We start from the raw sequence: 14,298 nt of genomic DNA, 5'->3' as shown, positions 1-14,298 counted from the left end.
TGTTTTGATGATGGTATCCATGGGGGTGTACTCGGAGCATCATCTTACAAATCTCCCCCCCCCCCAACTTGTCTATTTGTTGAACATTACCTGCTTTGGCAGAGGGAAAATGTTGCTTCTTTTTGCGCCCTTGCATTGGTGTGTCGGTAAAGTTGGTACAGCAACTGTTTTACATTAGCACAGTTTCCAAACTCATTTTATGAACCCCTTTCTGGGCATCTTATTGGACCACTTAAACTTCTCATTCTACTAATCAAAAGTACCTTTGCAACTCATTATATTAATTGTGATCTTGTTGTCCGGTGTGGTGGGTGCAAATGTTTTCTGAGCGAACGTCAGGCGTAATCTTTGTAAGCTTTAGCCTTGGGTTGGGTTCAGCAGTCATCTTATTTTTGTATTTGGATTTGAGGGTGGCAAGTGATGAAAACCCCATCTTGTAGAGGGATGTGAAAAGCAAAGCATTCTTTCCCATTGCCATCAAAACCAGTGCTGAATTATGAGAACCATGGAGCCTGGCCTAGGGGCTTGTTAACCTTGGGCTAATTCAGTCCTCCATCATCACGCTGAGGAAAATAAGTGCAGCCTTTGCACAGGCCACAGTTTAGAAACCTCTGCCACAGTTGATGCCATTTCTATTTCCATTGTATGTGTTTCTCTTTCTTGCATACTGGGGCAAGTGACTTGCTGTAAGAGCAAGCTGCAGTAAAGAAGTGCAGAGTGCAGTTGAGATCATAGGATCGTAGCATTGTAGTGTTCGAAGGGACCCCGAGGGTCATCCAGTCCAACCCCCGGCAATGCATGAATCACAGCTAAGGCATCCCTGACAGATCCAGCCAGCCTCTGCTTAAATACCTCCAAGGTAGCATCTAGCCAAAGTGAAGGTGGCAAATCTACATATTAAACTTGTGTAGATCATTTAGAAGCAGTTGTTTCTGAATAAACTATTAGGTTAAATGGGGCTTTCTCTACGAATGTGTACATAGCCTTAGGTGCCTTCTTACTAATTTCAGCAGAGCTTAACAAATGCTTAACTCCTTTCCCTCCTTTCTTGCACAAAATCATTAGGACTTGAAAATATTTTTCTGTGGTTGGATTGTCCTCTTGCCTATCTTTCTGATGTTGAATCATTGGCGGATTTGGAGCTTTACATGATGTTTTAAGGCATAATAATATCAGAATGCTTGCCCATCCAACTTCAGGATGGTCTGTTTCTTGATTGCTTAGGTTGGGAAATGTCAGTTGGTGTCTAACTGCAGCAGTGAGTAAAGACTGGTAGTACCAGTTTCCAAACTTTCTAACTTCAAGGAAGGTTTTCTGGTCTGCTATGGAATCCCCGAGTGTTGCAGAGGATTCTGGGAAGTAATCTAGGGATATCCTATTCATGGAGATGATCCGGTAGACATTGTTTAAACATTTGATGCCACACTAGATGTTGTACAAACACCCCACAGATTCCCAATTCCCTTAATTTCATACGGTTGGAGTGCCACTGAGAAGGAAGAAGGAACTTTGCATAATTAAGAAAGTCTCTGAGGCTCCCTTGTGCTGTGCATCAGTGGTCCCAGTCCTGAAAAATGGGAAAATAGGGATCTGTGTACATCTTTAAAGCAGTTGGAGAAAAACATGTACTCCCAAAACTAGAGAGTCTCTTTCCAAAAGTGACAGGATTCCAAATTTTAGTTTTCCAAATTGCCACAAACAGTTATTGAGAAACTCAATTGACTGTAGTCTCCTTTTGGAAGATTCTTTTTTCAGCTTTTGGATGCTTGGAATTATGAGTGTTTATAAGATGTTCTAAAGGAAGAAGACAAAACAATGTAAACACAAAAGCAACCTCTGCCTTCATGGACTACATTAAAATGCATATCCCATTATAGCAAAGTACTGGCCGTCATCTTCAATAGGATCCATGAATCTGGACTTGAGAATAGATGCCATTTGCGTTCTGCTCCAGAACTTCTACTGAAGCAGAAAACCTCCATACACATATCTGAAAGGAATATTTTGTTAGTGTTTAGACATGCAGAACCCTGTTCAAATACCTGCCTAGCCTAACTGCTTTCTAAAGGGAAAAGGTTTGGACCAACTATCATCATGACAGCAAGTATTCTAATGAAAGTGGCCTCAGATCAGGATGGTGTAACTTAGCAGTGCGCTGGAGATTACTACTAAGTCCTTTGCTGACAGCAGACTGTGAGTGAACTGGAAAATCTAATAACTGTATTGTTGGACCATGGGGCGGAGGAAGTGATGGAAAAACTGGCCTTCCAGACATTAGACTACAGCTCCCATTGTCCCTGACCATTCGCCATGGGAGCTGGAGCTGTGACAGCCTCTGAGGGGCTGCAGATTCCTTAGGCCTGGTTCATGTACAAGATATATTGGTTTTTTCTGCTACACCCTTATTACACAGTGGTCTGTCTGATTCCTGCAGGACAGAAGCCACTGTCCCTGACCTTAACTTATCATGGTTCAGAGTGAAACAAACCACAATTCCTGGTTCGTGTGCAATGCTAAACCAGGGTTTGTGGCTTCTTAGCTCCCAAATGGAGTGAGCAGGAGTGAAGCAAGTGTGGTTGATTTGTGCACATTAATCCATGTTGTATGGCATAACCTGGCATGTGAATGAGACCACTCTAATGGGGAGCTGGATTTGCCACTTGCTCATGTTTATACCTTGATAAACAGATTTCTTGACGCAGATGGTGGCAACTGAATGGGAGTGTCTTATAAGAGAGGAAATAGTTGCACTTCAAAGACTATGAGATATGGCTTATCTCCACATCTACATAAACAGCATAAAAACTGAGGATATCCGAATGACAGTAGTTTTGGTTCGGAAAAAGATGAATTTATTAGTTGCTTTTTGGAGCGACTTACAAAAAAATGAACATTGAAAGCAATGATAAAACAACTTAAAATACACAAGTAATATTTAGAATAAGGTTACCAGATTTTTTTCAATGAATCCGGGGACACTTTTCAACTTCAATTGATTTTGTATGGGGACTGATTTGTAAATCTGGGGACCGTCCCCGGGAAATGGGGATGTCTGGTAACCTTAATTTAAAAATGTGGGTGGCGCTGTGGTCTAAACCACAGAGCCTAGGGCTTGCTGATCGGAAGGTTGGCGGTTCGATTCCCCGTGACGGGGTAAGCTCCTGTTGCTCACTCCCAGCTCCTGCCTGCCTAGCAGTTCGAAAGCACGTCAAAGTGCAAGTAGATAAATAGGTACCACTCCAGCGGGAAGGTAAACGACGTTTCCGTGCGCTGCTCTGGTTTCGCCAGAAGCGGCTTTGTCATGCTGGCCACATGACCCGGAAGCTGGACGCCGGCTCCCTCAGCCAATAAAGCGAGATGAGCGCCACAACCCCAGAGTCGTTTGTGACTGGACTTAATTGTCAGGGGTCCTTTACCTTCACCTTTACCTTTACCAACTGTGCCCAGCCTGTGAAAAGATTATTTTTTATAATGTAATAAGCAAAAAGATATTATTTATTGGCTGTGATTTTTAAAATGTATTTTTTCTCAAAGGGGAATCCCGAAGCAATCAGAATTGCTTCAGATTGAATAAATAGAGCAGTGCTTAATAAATGCCCTCCTTTCCTCCCAACTGCTTACTTTGGTTCATATCTCGATCTCTATCTGTAGCTCAGAGCTTAACTGTGCAAGTGGCAAAACCATAGTTCTATTCAGGAGAGAGTTCTAGGTTGAGTATTGAGGTCTTAAATGACAATGAGGTGTCTAGCAGAGGCAAGGAGCCTCTGGAACGCGGGCCTGGTGAAGTGCGCCTGCCCCACCCAATAGGCCCACAAGGTCAAGCCAGCCCCACCTGGCTTCCACCTGATGTCCTATAGAGGATGTCAGCTGTGGGGCAGGTAAAGGCCGAGCTTGGGCAAAAGGGCTCTGGAGGCACTGCCAATCCTGCCCTGCTCCCAAGTTGGGAACAGGGCCGGATTTAGGTTTGATGAGGTCCTAAGCTACTGAAGGTGATGGGGCCCTTTATATAGCAGGCGGGGGCCATTGCTTACATCATAGGAGCCTACACAACACAAAACACTGTTGTTGTTGTATGTAGATTTTGTTGTATTTTTTTTAATCTTAAATTTTCAAAATGTACATCCAGTTTTTTCCCCTTTAAATTTTTTTGGGGCCCCCAAGAGAGTGGGGCCCTAAGCTATAGCTTGTTTAGCTTATACAGTGGTACCTCAGGTTACATACGCTTCAGGTTACTCACTCCGCTATCCCAGAAATAGTGCTTCAGGTTAAGAACTTTGCTTCAGGATAAGAACAGAAATTGGGCTCTGGTGGCGCGGCGGCAGCGGAAGGCCCCATTAGCTAAAGTGGTGCTTCAAGTTAAGAACAGTTTCAGGTTAAGAACGGACCTCCGGAACGAATTAAGTACTTAACCCGAGGTACCACTGTACATAAATCTAACACTGGTTGGGAAGAAGCCGCAAAGGCTCCCTTGTTTCTGATGGCTGCCCTCCAACTTAGACTGGGAGATAGGGGTTGGAGTGCCCCATCTTGTATTACATTTCCTGGTTTCTAGGACACTTCAATAGGACTAATATGTTCCACCTAATATCAGCAGAATTGGGAAAGGCTGTCAAAAAGCTCTGCCCCTTGCAGCCCATCAGCCTTTTTCAGAAGGCTATTCTAGAGTCTTGTATTGAAAATGAAAGGAATCATTGCTGTGGCCCAGGGAAAGTATTTTGTGGCATTTCCCCCCCCATCTCCCCACCCCCCCATAGGCTCTTCATCAACCTGTATGAGCAGTCCATCCTTTCTTTTACCCTCCTTCCCATATTTATGTTGTTATTTTAAGGGTAGAACTAAAAACAATATCTGAAAGCCCAAGACATCCGGTCAAGATGTCTTGCATGTGTACTTGTTTTTAATATTGAATTTTTCCTCCTGGAATGAGAAAGTGACATATGTCAGCCTTTTGCTGCACAGGCTGTAGTTGAGATACTTAAGTACCTTGCTAAAAATAGTGCATCTATTTTAGACAAGTGCCCAGTTAGGAGAGGATAACTTGTGGCTCGCCAGCCTGTAATCTGAAGGCACAGGCTGGTATTAAACAGAATGGAAACAAACATTTTATTGTAATTATGCCTCTGCCGGTTTTAACAATTAGCTCTGATATAAATCAGCTCGCATCTCTTAGAAGTTGCTTTAGCGGTCCAGGATTCCTATGCTGCCTCTTTTTAAAAGGGAGTCCTTTTGTATCAGTGCTTCAGTCCATACTTGCTTGCTTTCAGTTTTTAAAAGAAATTAATTTATAGTTTTGCAATCTGTTCCCCAACCAATAACAAAAGAGGAATTAAAACAGAGCAAAACAGGGGTCCAGAAACAGTTCATGTAGAGGCAGGAAGCTCATAATGAAGATAAATCAATAGAGCAGAGCCTTGCCTCAGAGATATCTCTACAAGTCCCTCTACAGGTGAGCATATGTTCGAGGTGATCCTCTCACCTGCTTGGTTCTGTTGGAGGCCAAGCAATGGGGAACCCATCCAAACCAATATTGTGTTTTCAGTAATGTGGAACTAAAAAACCTGCTTTTTAAAAAAAAAGTTCTCCATCAATTAATAAGAAAATAAATTGCATTCAAAAGTTATCAAAGGGCAGAGAGAATTTTGATGAAATTCTTATGGGTGGTTGAGCTTTTTCTTCTTCTTCTTCTTCTTCTTCTTCTTCTTCTTCTTCTTCTTCTTCTTCTTCTTCTTGCACTAACCTTATTTTTAAGGTGACCAAGGGAGGCGTGATGGTGAATTTCCTTACTTTAATTCTGCAGATCATCTCACCAGTGGCCTGAACACTGCAGCCTTCCTAAGTCCTTGTGCTTCAGTTTGAAGCCATGTGGAAAGTATCATGAGCTCCTCTCATGGGGCTTTTTCAGATTGGGAAATATGGGAAGCCCAGAAAAGGCTGCACAGAGCTGGTGTAAAGTTTATTTGAAAGAAAAACTCTGCAATGTTCAGGAAAGCTCAAGCCCCACACTCATCAAATTCTACAGAAATTCTTAAGTGCTCTGAGAATGAGGGAGAAAAACCGGAAGCCTCTTTCACAAGGGAATAAAACATTTGAGAAATTGGGAGCACGCATTTTGACAGGGCACAAATGTTCAGTAGCATTATAGTTTCTAATTTGTTCAGCAGCAGTTGACAAAGTTGGTGCCAGGTGTGTTATCTGGCACCTGCAGGCCCCACCTCCCAAAATTAGAGTTGAGATAAGCCAATAGAATTGTAGCAAATAGACTCGATTGTGGTGTGTTTTTGCGGTGCCCACAACAGTTTCTGTAGTTCACAAATGTGCCCACGGGCCCAAAAAGGTTGGCAACCGCTGCACCAACCATTTGATTGTTCTCTCTGGAATAAGTTCTGACTAGCTCAGAGTTGGCGGGAGATCTGATGCTTGGCTCAAAGAGGAATAAAGAGATCTACTTATTTCTTAATGTTTGTGGTACCTGGTGGACTAATCTCATTCTCTCCTTGAATTAGGCGAGGAATGCTAGTGCCCAGCTGTAGCATCTTCAGTGTTCTATACTGAATACAAAACTTGTTATGTTTTGTTTATGGTGAAAGGCAAAATTTGAACATTAATTTGCCCTGCTTTGGGATGCCATAGATTTGCCCCCAGGAACATGATTTATGTGAACCTGAACCAATTTAATATGGGAATAAGTTGAAGTGCCAGTTGGTTCCAGATTTGGTGGCATGAACAAAATCTGGGTAGAAATGCCAGGTGTGTGTGCATTTGTGATATGTACTCTCTCTATCCAAGTGATCTACCCTGCAGCTCGTGTGATTGGAGAGATTGGAGATCAGGCTTGACATTTGATTTGTCAAATGGTACTCAAATTATCTAAAGCATTCATTTTTATTAGAACACAGTACCTATATTAATTACAAAATCTACTCAGAAGCAGTGATTCCTGTTCATCCCAGAAGCTCCATGCCAAATCACAAGAAGACTCATTTTTCTTCCCACAGTAAATTATCTCGGGAGCTCAGTCCTGATTTCCTAGTCAGTTGTGATCTGTATTCTGCCTCTTCATAACAAAAGTTCTGGGACCTTCAGGGCTGAGAACCCTGAGCACGTGCAGAATACGGCTGGGCAATATATTGATATATCATCCAAAACCAGTTTGAAGTCTATACTGTGATATCAGCTTCATAATTTTTGACCTGGGAATATATTGTGAATCATGATCTGTGTGTGTGTGTGTGTGTGTGTGTGTGTGTCTGTGTGCGTGCGGTATGCAAAAATCACAATGTGAGAAAAACTGAAGCCAGCCAATTCTTCTATATCGCTTCATCCTTATTTCAGACATAGTGATCTATCAGTAAGGTGGTACCTTGGGTTACATACGCTTCAGGTTACATACGCTTCAGGTTACAGACTCCGCTAACCCAGAAATAGTGCTTCAGGTTAAGAACTTTGCTTCAGGATGAGACCAGAAATCGTGCTCCGGTGGCGCGGCAGCAGCAGGAGGCCCCATTAGTTAAAGTGGTGCTTCAGGTTAAGAACAGTTTCAAGTTAAGTACAGACCTCTAGAATGAATTAAGTACTTAACCTGAGGTACTGCTGTATATTGCAGTGTTTAGCTGGTGATATATCACAATGCTGAAAGCCAGCTATCTCTCAGTCCTAGTGCAGAATGTTCCCTTTGAAGCAAGTGACTGCATTTTCTGTGCCTTCCCCTCCCCTTGGCCTCGGTCTGTCTGTCTGTCTATCAATCTATCTATCTATCTTTCTAAGGTGTAAGTGCCCTGCACAGGTTTTCCTGCTGGGCCGATAAGTTAAGTGCTTGCAGGCTGAATGAGAGATGTGTGGATTTCATTTGAAGCTTGTTGCCACATCAGCATGTCTGCAGGAAATCAACGCACATGCCTTGCAAGTTCTGCATCCTGCAAAATGATGCCACCATCCTACATGTTTTTTGTATATATATCGTGCAGCTATATGGAGTAGCACTGTTTGCATTCTCAGCAGAAAGATTTTCCACCCCGCACCTGCGTTGCATGACTAAGTCTCCCACCACTTCCTTAGGGTGACCTTGTGTGCATGTTAACACCAAACCCAGCTCTGTTGGAACATTTATTTCTTTGACTTGGTTCCCTAATTCTGACAACTGGCCCAAGAGGAAAGGTTTGTATCCAGGGCATTTCTTACTCAGAGTAGACCCATTATGGTTGATGGACTTGGCTAACTTAGGTTCATTGATTTCTACTTGGGATAGAACAACGCAATATTGTGACTGGTTGGCAACTCCAGCTAACTGTGATAAATACTTTGTGTGTTTCTTCCAGAGGTGTGTCTTCTTAAGGTTTTCCTTCAGAAATTAATGTAGTTACCGTCCATATATGTTTTAAATTATGGTTGCAAACCCTCTTGTTATAATTTCATTGTTTTACCTTTCTTCGTAAACCACTTTGAAGTATTTTCCTGCAGTCCAGTGGTGCACGAAATTTATGAAATGAAAAAGGGCCAGTTAGGAAAAGAGTTTAGGGCACCTGGCCTACCTGGCAGCGAAGCCAGGAGCTTTCTTGGCAGAGCGTAGCAGGGATGCCTGCTTCCGACCCTGCAGGGCTGTGGAGCAGAGGGACCTTACTCCTGCCCTTGCCGCAAGAGAGCACCGTGATTCGTTGTAAAGATGGGTCGCCCCTTGAGGGTGCTCCAGTTCCTTCCTGGCCAGATAGGCAGCCATCTTGGCAGGCGCCCCAGTGATGGCAGGGAGTGAGGATGGAGCTTAACTTTTTAAAACGAAGGGCGAAACATTTCACGTGTAGGCGGTTGTCAGAACGCATCGGGCTCCAGGCAGGGTTGGAATCATAGAATCATAGAGTTGGAAGAGACCACAAGGGCCATCGAGTCCAACCCCCTGCCAAGCAGGAAACACCATCAGAGCACTCCTGACATATGGTTGTCAAGCCTCTGCTTAAAGACCTCCAAAGTAGGAGACTCCACCACACTCCTTGGCAGCAAATTCCACTGTCGAACAGCTCTTACTGTCAGGAAGTTCTTCCTAATGTTTAGGTGGAATCTTCTTTCTTGTAGTTTGGATCCATTGCTCCGTGTCCGCTTCTCTGGAGCAGCAGAAAACAACCTTTCTCCCTCCTCTAGGTGACATCCTTTTATATATTTGAACATGGCTATCATATCACCCCTTAACCTCCTCTTCTCCAGGCTAAACATGCCCAGCTCCCTTAGCCGTTCCTCATAAGGCATCGTTTCCAGGCCTTTGACCATTTTGGTTGCCCTCCTCTGGACACGTTCCAGTTTGTCAGTGTCCTTCTTGAATTGTGGTGCCCAGAACTGGACACAGTACTCCAGGTGAGGTCTGACCAGAGCAGAATACAGTGGCACTATTACTTCCCTTGATCTAGATGCTATACTCCTATTGATGCAGCCCAGAATTGCATTGGCTTTTTTAGCTGCCGCATCACACTGGGTTGCAGAGCCACGTGAAAGTTCCCTTGCCAGGAGCTGCCAGGGCTGGGGGCAGAAGCCCCCAGGCCTGTGTCCTGCTTCCATGTGGACGAACCTGTGAGGCTATGCTAGTCAATGTGTTCCCTGAGGTTTTGCCAGGCTCGGGAGAGATGCCACCACTTAGATTTGCTGGGGCTGATGGGCGTTTGTTATAGGGAGCAGACGGTTTCCATTGCTAGAACATCTCCTCTGACTGACTGTTTCCAGGGGAAATTCAGGCACTAGTTGTGACCCACAAAGCTCTACAAGGCTTAGGTCCAAGCTCTCTGAAGGACTGTGTTCACCTGTAGGCACCTGCTCAGCTTTTGAGATCTTCAGGGGAGGTCCGTCTCTCGGTCCCCGTCCCCCCATCCACACTTGGTGGGGATGCAGGACAGGGCCTTCTCGGAGGCTGCTCCCAGACTTTGGAACTCCCTCTCTAGAGAAGCCAGACTGGCTCCTTCCTTGTTGTCCTTGTTCCAACAGGCTTTGGGGAACTGACTGCTTCGAATGGGGGGCTGGTACCATGCTGTTTTTATTGTATTGATGTTTTTAATATATCTTTTATATTTATAGAGAGAGAATCATAGAATAGTATATTTGGAAGGGATTGTACAATACAATAGGTTATTGTATTTTAGTGTTCTGTTGGAAGCCTCCCAGAGTGGCTGGGGAAACCCAGCCAGATAGGCAGGGTATAAATAATAAATTATTATTATTATACATGAGGGTCATCTTGTCCCAACTACCTGCAATGCAGGAAATTAATAATAATAATAATAATAATAATAATAATAATAATAATAATAATAATGATAATGTATTATTTATACCCTGTCCATCTGGCTGGGTCTTCCCAGCCACTCTGGGTGGCTTCCAACAAAGATTAAAAATACATTAAAATGTCACACATTAAAAACTTCCCAGAACAGGACTGCCTTCAGATGTCTTCTGAATGTCAGGTAGTTGTTTATCTCTTTGACATCTGGTGGGAGGGTGTTCCACAGGGAGGGCGCCATTACCGAGAAGGCCCTCTGCCTGGTTCCCTGTAGCTTTGCTTCTTGCAATGAGGGAACTGCCAGAGGGCCCTCGGCGCTGGACCTCAGTGTCCGGGCAGAACGATGGGGGTGGAGATACTCCTTCAGGTATACTGGGCTGAGGCCATTTAGGGCTTTAAAGGTCAGCACCAACACTTTGAATTGAGCTCGGAAACATACTGGGAGCCAGTGTAGGTCTTGGTGGTCTTGGTGGTCACCAGTCTAGCTGCCGCATTCTGGATTAGTTGTAGTTTCCAGGTCACCTTCAAAGGTAGCCCCACGTAGAGCGCATTTCAGTGGTCCAAGCGGGAGATAACTAGAGCATTCACCACGAAGGAGTTGTGGGCCTGATTGGCGTTTCGGCAGTGGGAGATGGGGAAGGTTGAGTTCTGCTGCATCAAAGGCCCGGCAACCAGTGGCCAACCAGATGCCCACGGGAAGCCCACGCAGCCCTCCTGCTATTGTTCCCTAGCACCTGGCTTTCAGAAGTCTGCCTCCTCTGATGCTGGAGGTTGCCTGCAGTTGTCATAACTGCAAGCAAGCCACGATGGTCCTCTATCATCCATTGATATATCCAGGTCTCTTGGAAAGCAGTCCATTTTGGTGACCATCTCTGCATCTTTGTGAGAATGAATCCCATAGCTCTGTGTATATTTCACCATTTGCTTTCAGTGGATGACTCCAGGTCCTGGTATTAAAAGACATCTGAAGGGAAGTTTTTAATATTTAATGCTGTACTGTTTTTAACATTTGATTGGGAGCCGCCCAGAGTGGCTGGGGAGACTCAGCCAGATGGGCGGGGTATAAATAATAAATTATTATTACAGTGGTACCCCGCAAGACGAACGCCTCGTGAGACGAAAAACTCGCAAAACGAAAGGTTTTTTTGTTTTCGAGTTGCCTCGCAAGACGAATTTCCCTATGGGCTTGCTTCGCAAAACGAAGCTTGCCCCGGGGACAGCGGGTCTTCTCTTTTGAAGCAAGGGGCGGCGGGGAGAAGCGATCTCCCCACCGCCCCTTGCTTCAAAAGAGGTCCGGGGACAGCGGGAAGCGCTTCCCGCTGCCCCCGGACCTCTTTTGAAGCAAGGGGCTGCGGGGAGATCGCTTCTCCCGGTGCTCCGAAGTGGGGCGGGGCGGGCGGGAGCACCTTCCCCCACCGCCCCGCTTCAGAACGGTGCTCCGAAGCGGGGCAGGGGGGGCGGGAACACCTTCTGAAGGCTGGCGGGGGGCAAAAGTCTTTGTCCCCCCTGCCTGCCTTCCCAGGGGCTTTTAAATCGCCCCGGACAGCGGAGAAGTCCTCCGCTGTCCCGGGGCGATTTTAAAATGCCGCCCACCAGCATTTTAAGATCGCCCCGGACAGCGGAGAAGTCCTCCGCTGTCCCGGGGTTTTTTAAAATGCTGGGGGTGGGAAGAAAAGCCCTTGTCGTCGTCCCCCCCCAGCCTTCAGAAGAGGTCCGGGGACAGACTGTCCCCGGACCTGGTCTGAAGGCGGTTTCCCTAGGAACGCATTAATTGATTTTCAATGCATTCCTATGGGAAACCGTGCATCGCAAGACGAAAAACTCACAAGACGAAGAGATTTGCGGAACGAATTAATTTCGTCTTGCGAGGCACCACTGTATTATTATTTATTAATACGAAAGAGGAAAAAACTTATCTGTATGCACTTTCTCCACAACATGCATTATTGTATACACTTCTCACCGGTGCTAGAAACGGGGGCTGTATTCTAGACACATCAAAGAAGCGTTTCAGTTTAAAGCAATGTAAGTTTAAACAGGGAAAACAGTTAGAGAAAAATGGGACTCCACTTCGCCATCTGGTGGCACAGTGTTGTATCGCACATACGGTGCATATAAATCACTTTTTTTTTACCAGTCTAGCTGAGTCCCAAGATAGAAAAGCTAGGAACCAAATGGCTCCTGGGACCTGGGTTGTGGGCGCTAAAACAATTGTCTAGTCGCTATTGGGGGGTGTGCAGGCTCGGCAACACTTTTTATATATTATTTTGATAAGCATGAAGTAATACAAAATTCTCATAAGTGACACGTTGTTAATATCACATTTTTAACAGAAATTGTTAATACAGTGGTACCTTGGGTTACAGACGCTTCAGGTTACAGACTCCGCTAACCCAGAAATAGTACCTCAGGTTAAGAACTTTGCATCAGGATGAGAACAGAAATCGTGCGGTGGCGGCGGGAGGCCCCATTAGCTAAAGTGGTGCTTCAGGTTAAGAACAGTTTTAGGTTAAGAACAGACCTCCAGAACGAATTAAGTTCTTAACCCGAGGTACCACTGTACATGTTTAATTTGGTGTTTATAATAAAAATATTGGTACCATACTTCAGTTTTCAAAACACTACTCTTTACTGTTAAACTCCTTAACATATTGTCTCTCTTTTTCAGCCGGGGGCCGGTCCACTGTCCCTCAGACCTTGTGGGGGACCGGACTATATTTTGAAGAAAAAAAATGAACGAATTCCTATGCCCCACAAATAACTCAGAGATGCGTTTTAAATAAAAGGACACTTTCTATTCATGTAAAAACACGCTGATTCCCAGACCATAGGCGGGCTGGATCTAGTCCCCGGACCTTAGTTTGCCTACCCATGCCTTAGCATATACTTCGAGGCTTCAAAGCACATACATTTCAGTAATCCTTGAATGTCAGCCAAGCAAAAAAAATGGCACCCAGACTTTTTGAGGTGCTCGCAAATGGAGAATCTTTAGGCTCAAAATGCCCCTGGCGCCCTGCTAATTTTGAACCCTGCCCCTCACCATAGCTAATGATGAACCCTAGCAGGGACCACAGCGTTACTTCTTTCTTTCTTTAGTTCTTACGCCATTAAATTACATGGAGCAGTAATCACCGTATTTTTTCGCTCTATAAGACGCACCAGACCACAAGACGCACCTAGTTTTTGGAGGAGGAAAAGAAGAAAAAAAATATTCTGCATCTCAGAAGCCACAACAGCAAGAGGGATAGCTGCGCAGTGAAAGCAGCAATCCCTCTTGCTGTTCTGGCTTCTGGGATAGCTGCGCAGCCTGCATTCGCTTCCTAAGACGCACACACATTTCCCCTTACTTTTTAGGAGGGGAAAAGTGAGTCTTATAGAGCGAAAAATACGGTAATTTCTTTTGAGTAGTAAGGTTTAGACAAGTAGCGTAGCTGTTGCAGTAAAGTGATTTTTCCGGGGGGAGGGTGCCAGTGGGACGCATGGGACCCTAAGTGTCTGTTGCATGCCTGCTCTCCTTCCAGCAGAACTCTTGGCCCTGGATCTGCAGATTTGCCTTGCCCTGAGTTGAGAGCATTGGTGGAACAGCCAAGTACGGCCTCCTTTGGCAGCAACAACACTCCAGTCTTGAGCACAGGCTGTTCTGCAACTTGAGATCTTTAACAGGAAACGTCAGGGATTGAACCTGGGATTTTCTGTTGACAAAACTTGTCCTTTATCGTTGCGCCATGGGTCTTTCCCTCAACCACGCGTGGCAAATGGCCTTGCCTTCTCCACAGTCACTGGGAAATACCTGCTACTTTCTCCCCCTTTTGGCCAGTAACATGGGGCGGTTTATCTGCAGCCCTAAATAGATCTGATCCAGCATGTTGGACATAATGACTCGTAAAAGTTTTGTTTAATAAACACGAGCCATTACTTGCTGTATAAATATCTCAGAAGTTTTCTGGTAGCCCAAAGTAGGAGGAATGAAACATTTGGTAAAGGGGAAACACTCAAAATGTACTTAGCAGGGTTTAAATGTTTATATTCAAATTCAAAGCTGTACT

At 44.9% G+C, this 14,298-nt stretch overlaps 1 protein-coding gene across 18 annotated transcripts in view; it reads left to right on the top strand.

The window, feature by feature from the left end:
- The window catches only part of GRB10 (growth factor receptor bound protein 10), a 99,352-nt gene that overhangs the window by 4,667 nt on the left and 80,387 nt on the right, over positions 1–14,298 (top strand). The gene's annotated exons all lie outside the window — the stretch shown is intronic.

Source organism: Podarcis liolepis (genome assembly GCF_965112155.1).
Source record: "Podarcis liolepis genome assembly, chromosome: 13".
Taxonomy (NCBI): domain Eukaryota; kingdom Metazoa; phylum Chordata; class Lepidosauria; order Squamata; family Lacertidae; genus Podarcis; species Podarcis liolepis.
Note: the sequence above shows the minus strand (reverse complement) of the source record. Positions and strands in the feature narration are given on the sequence as shown.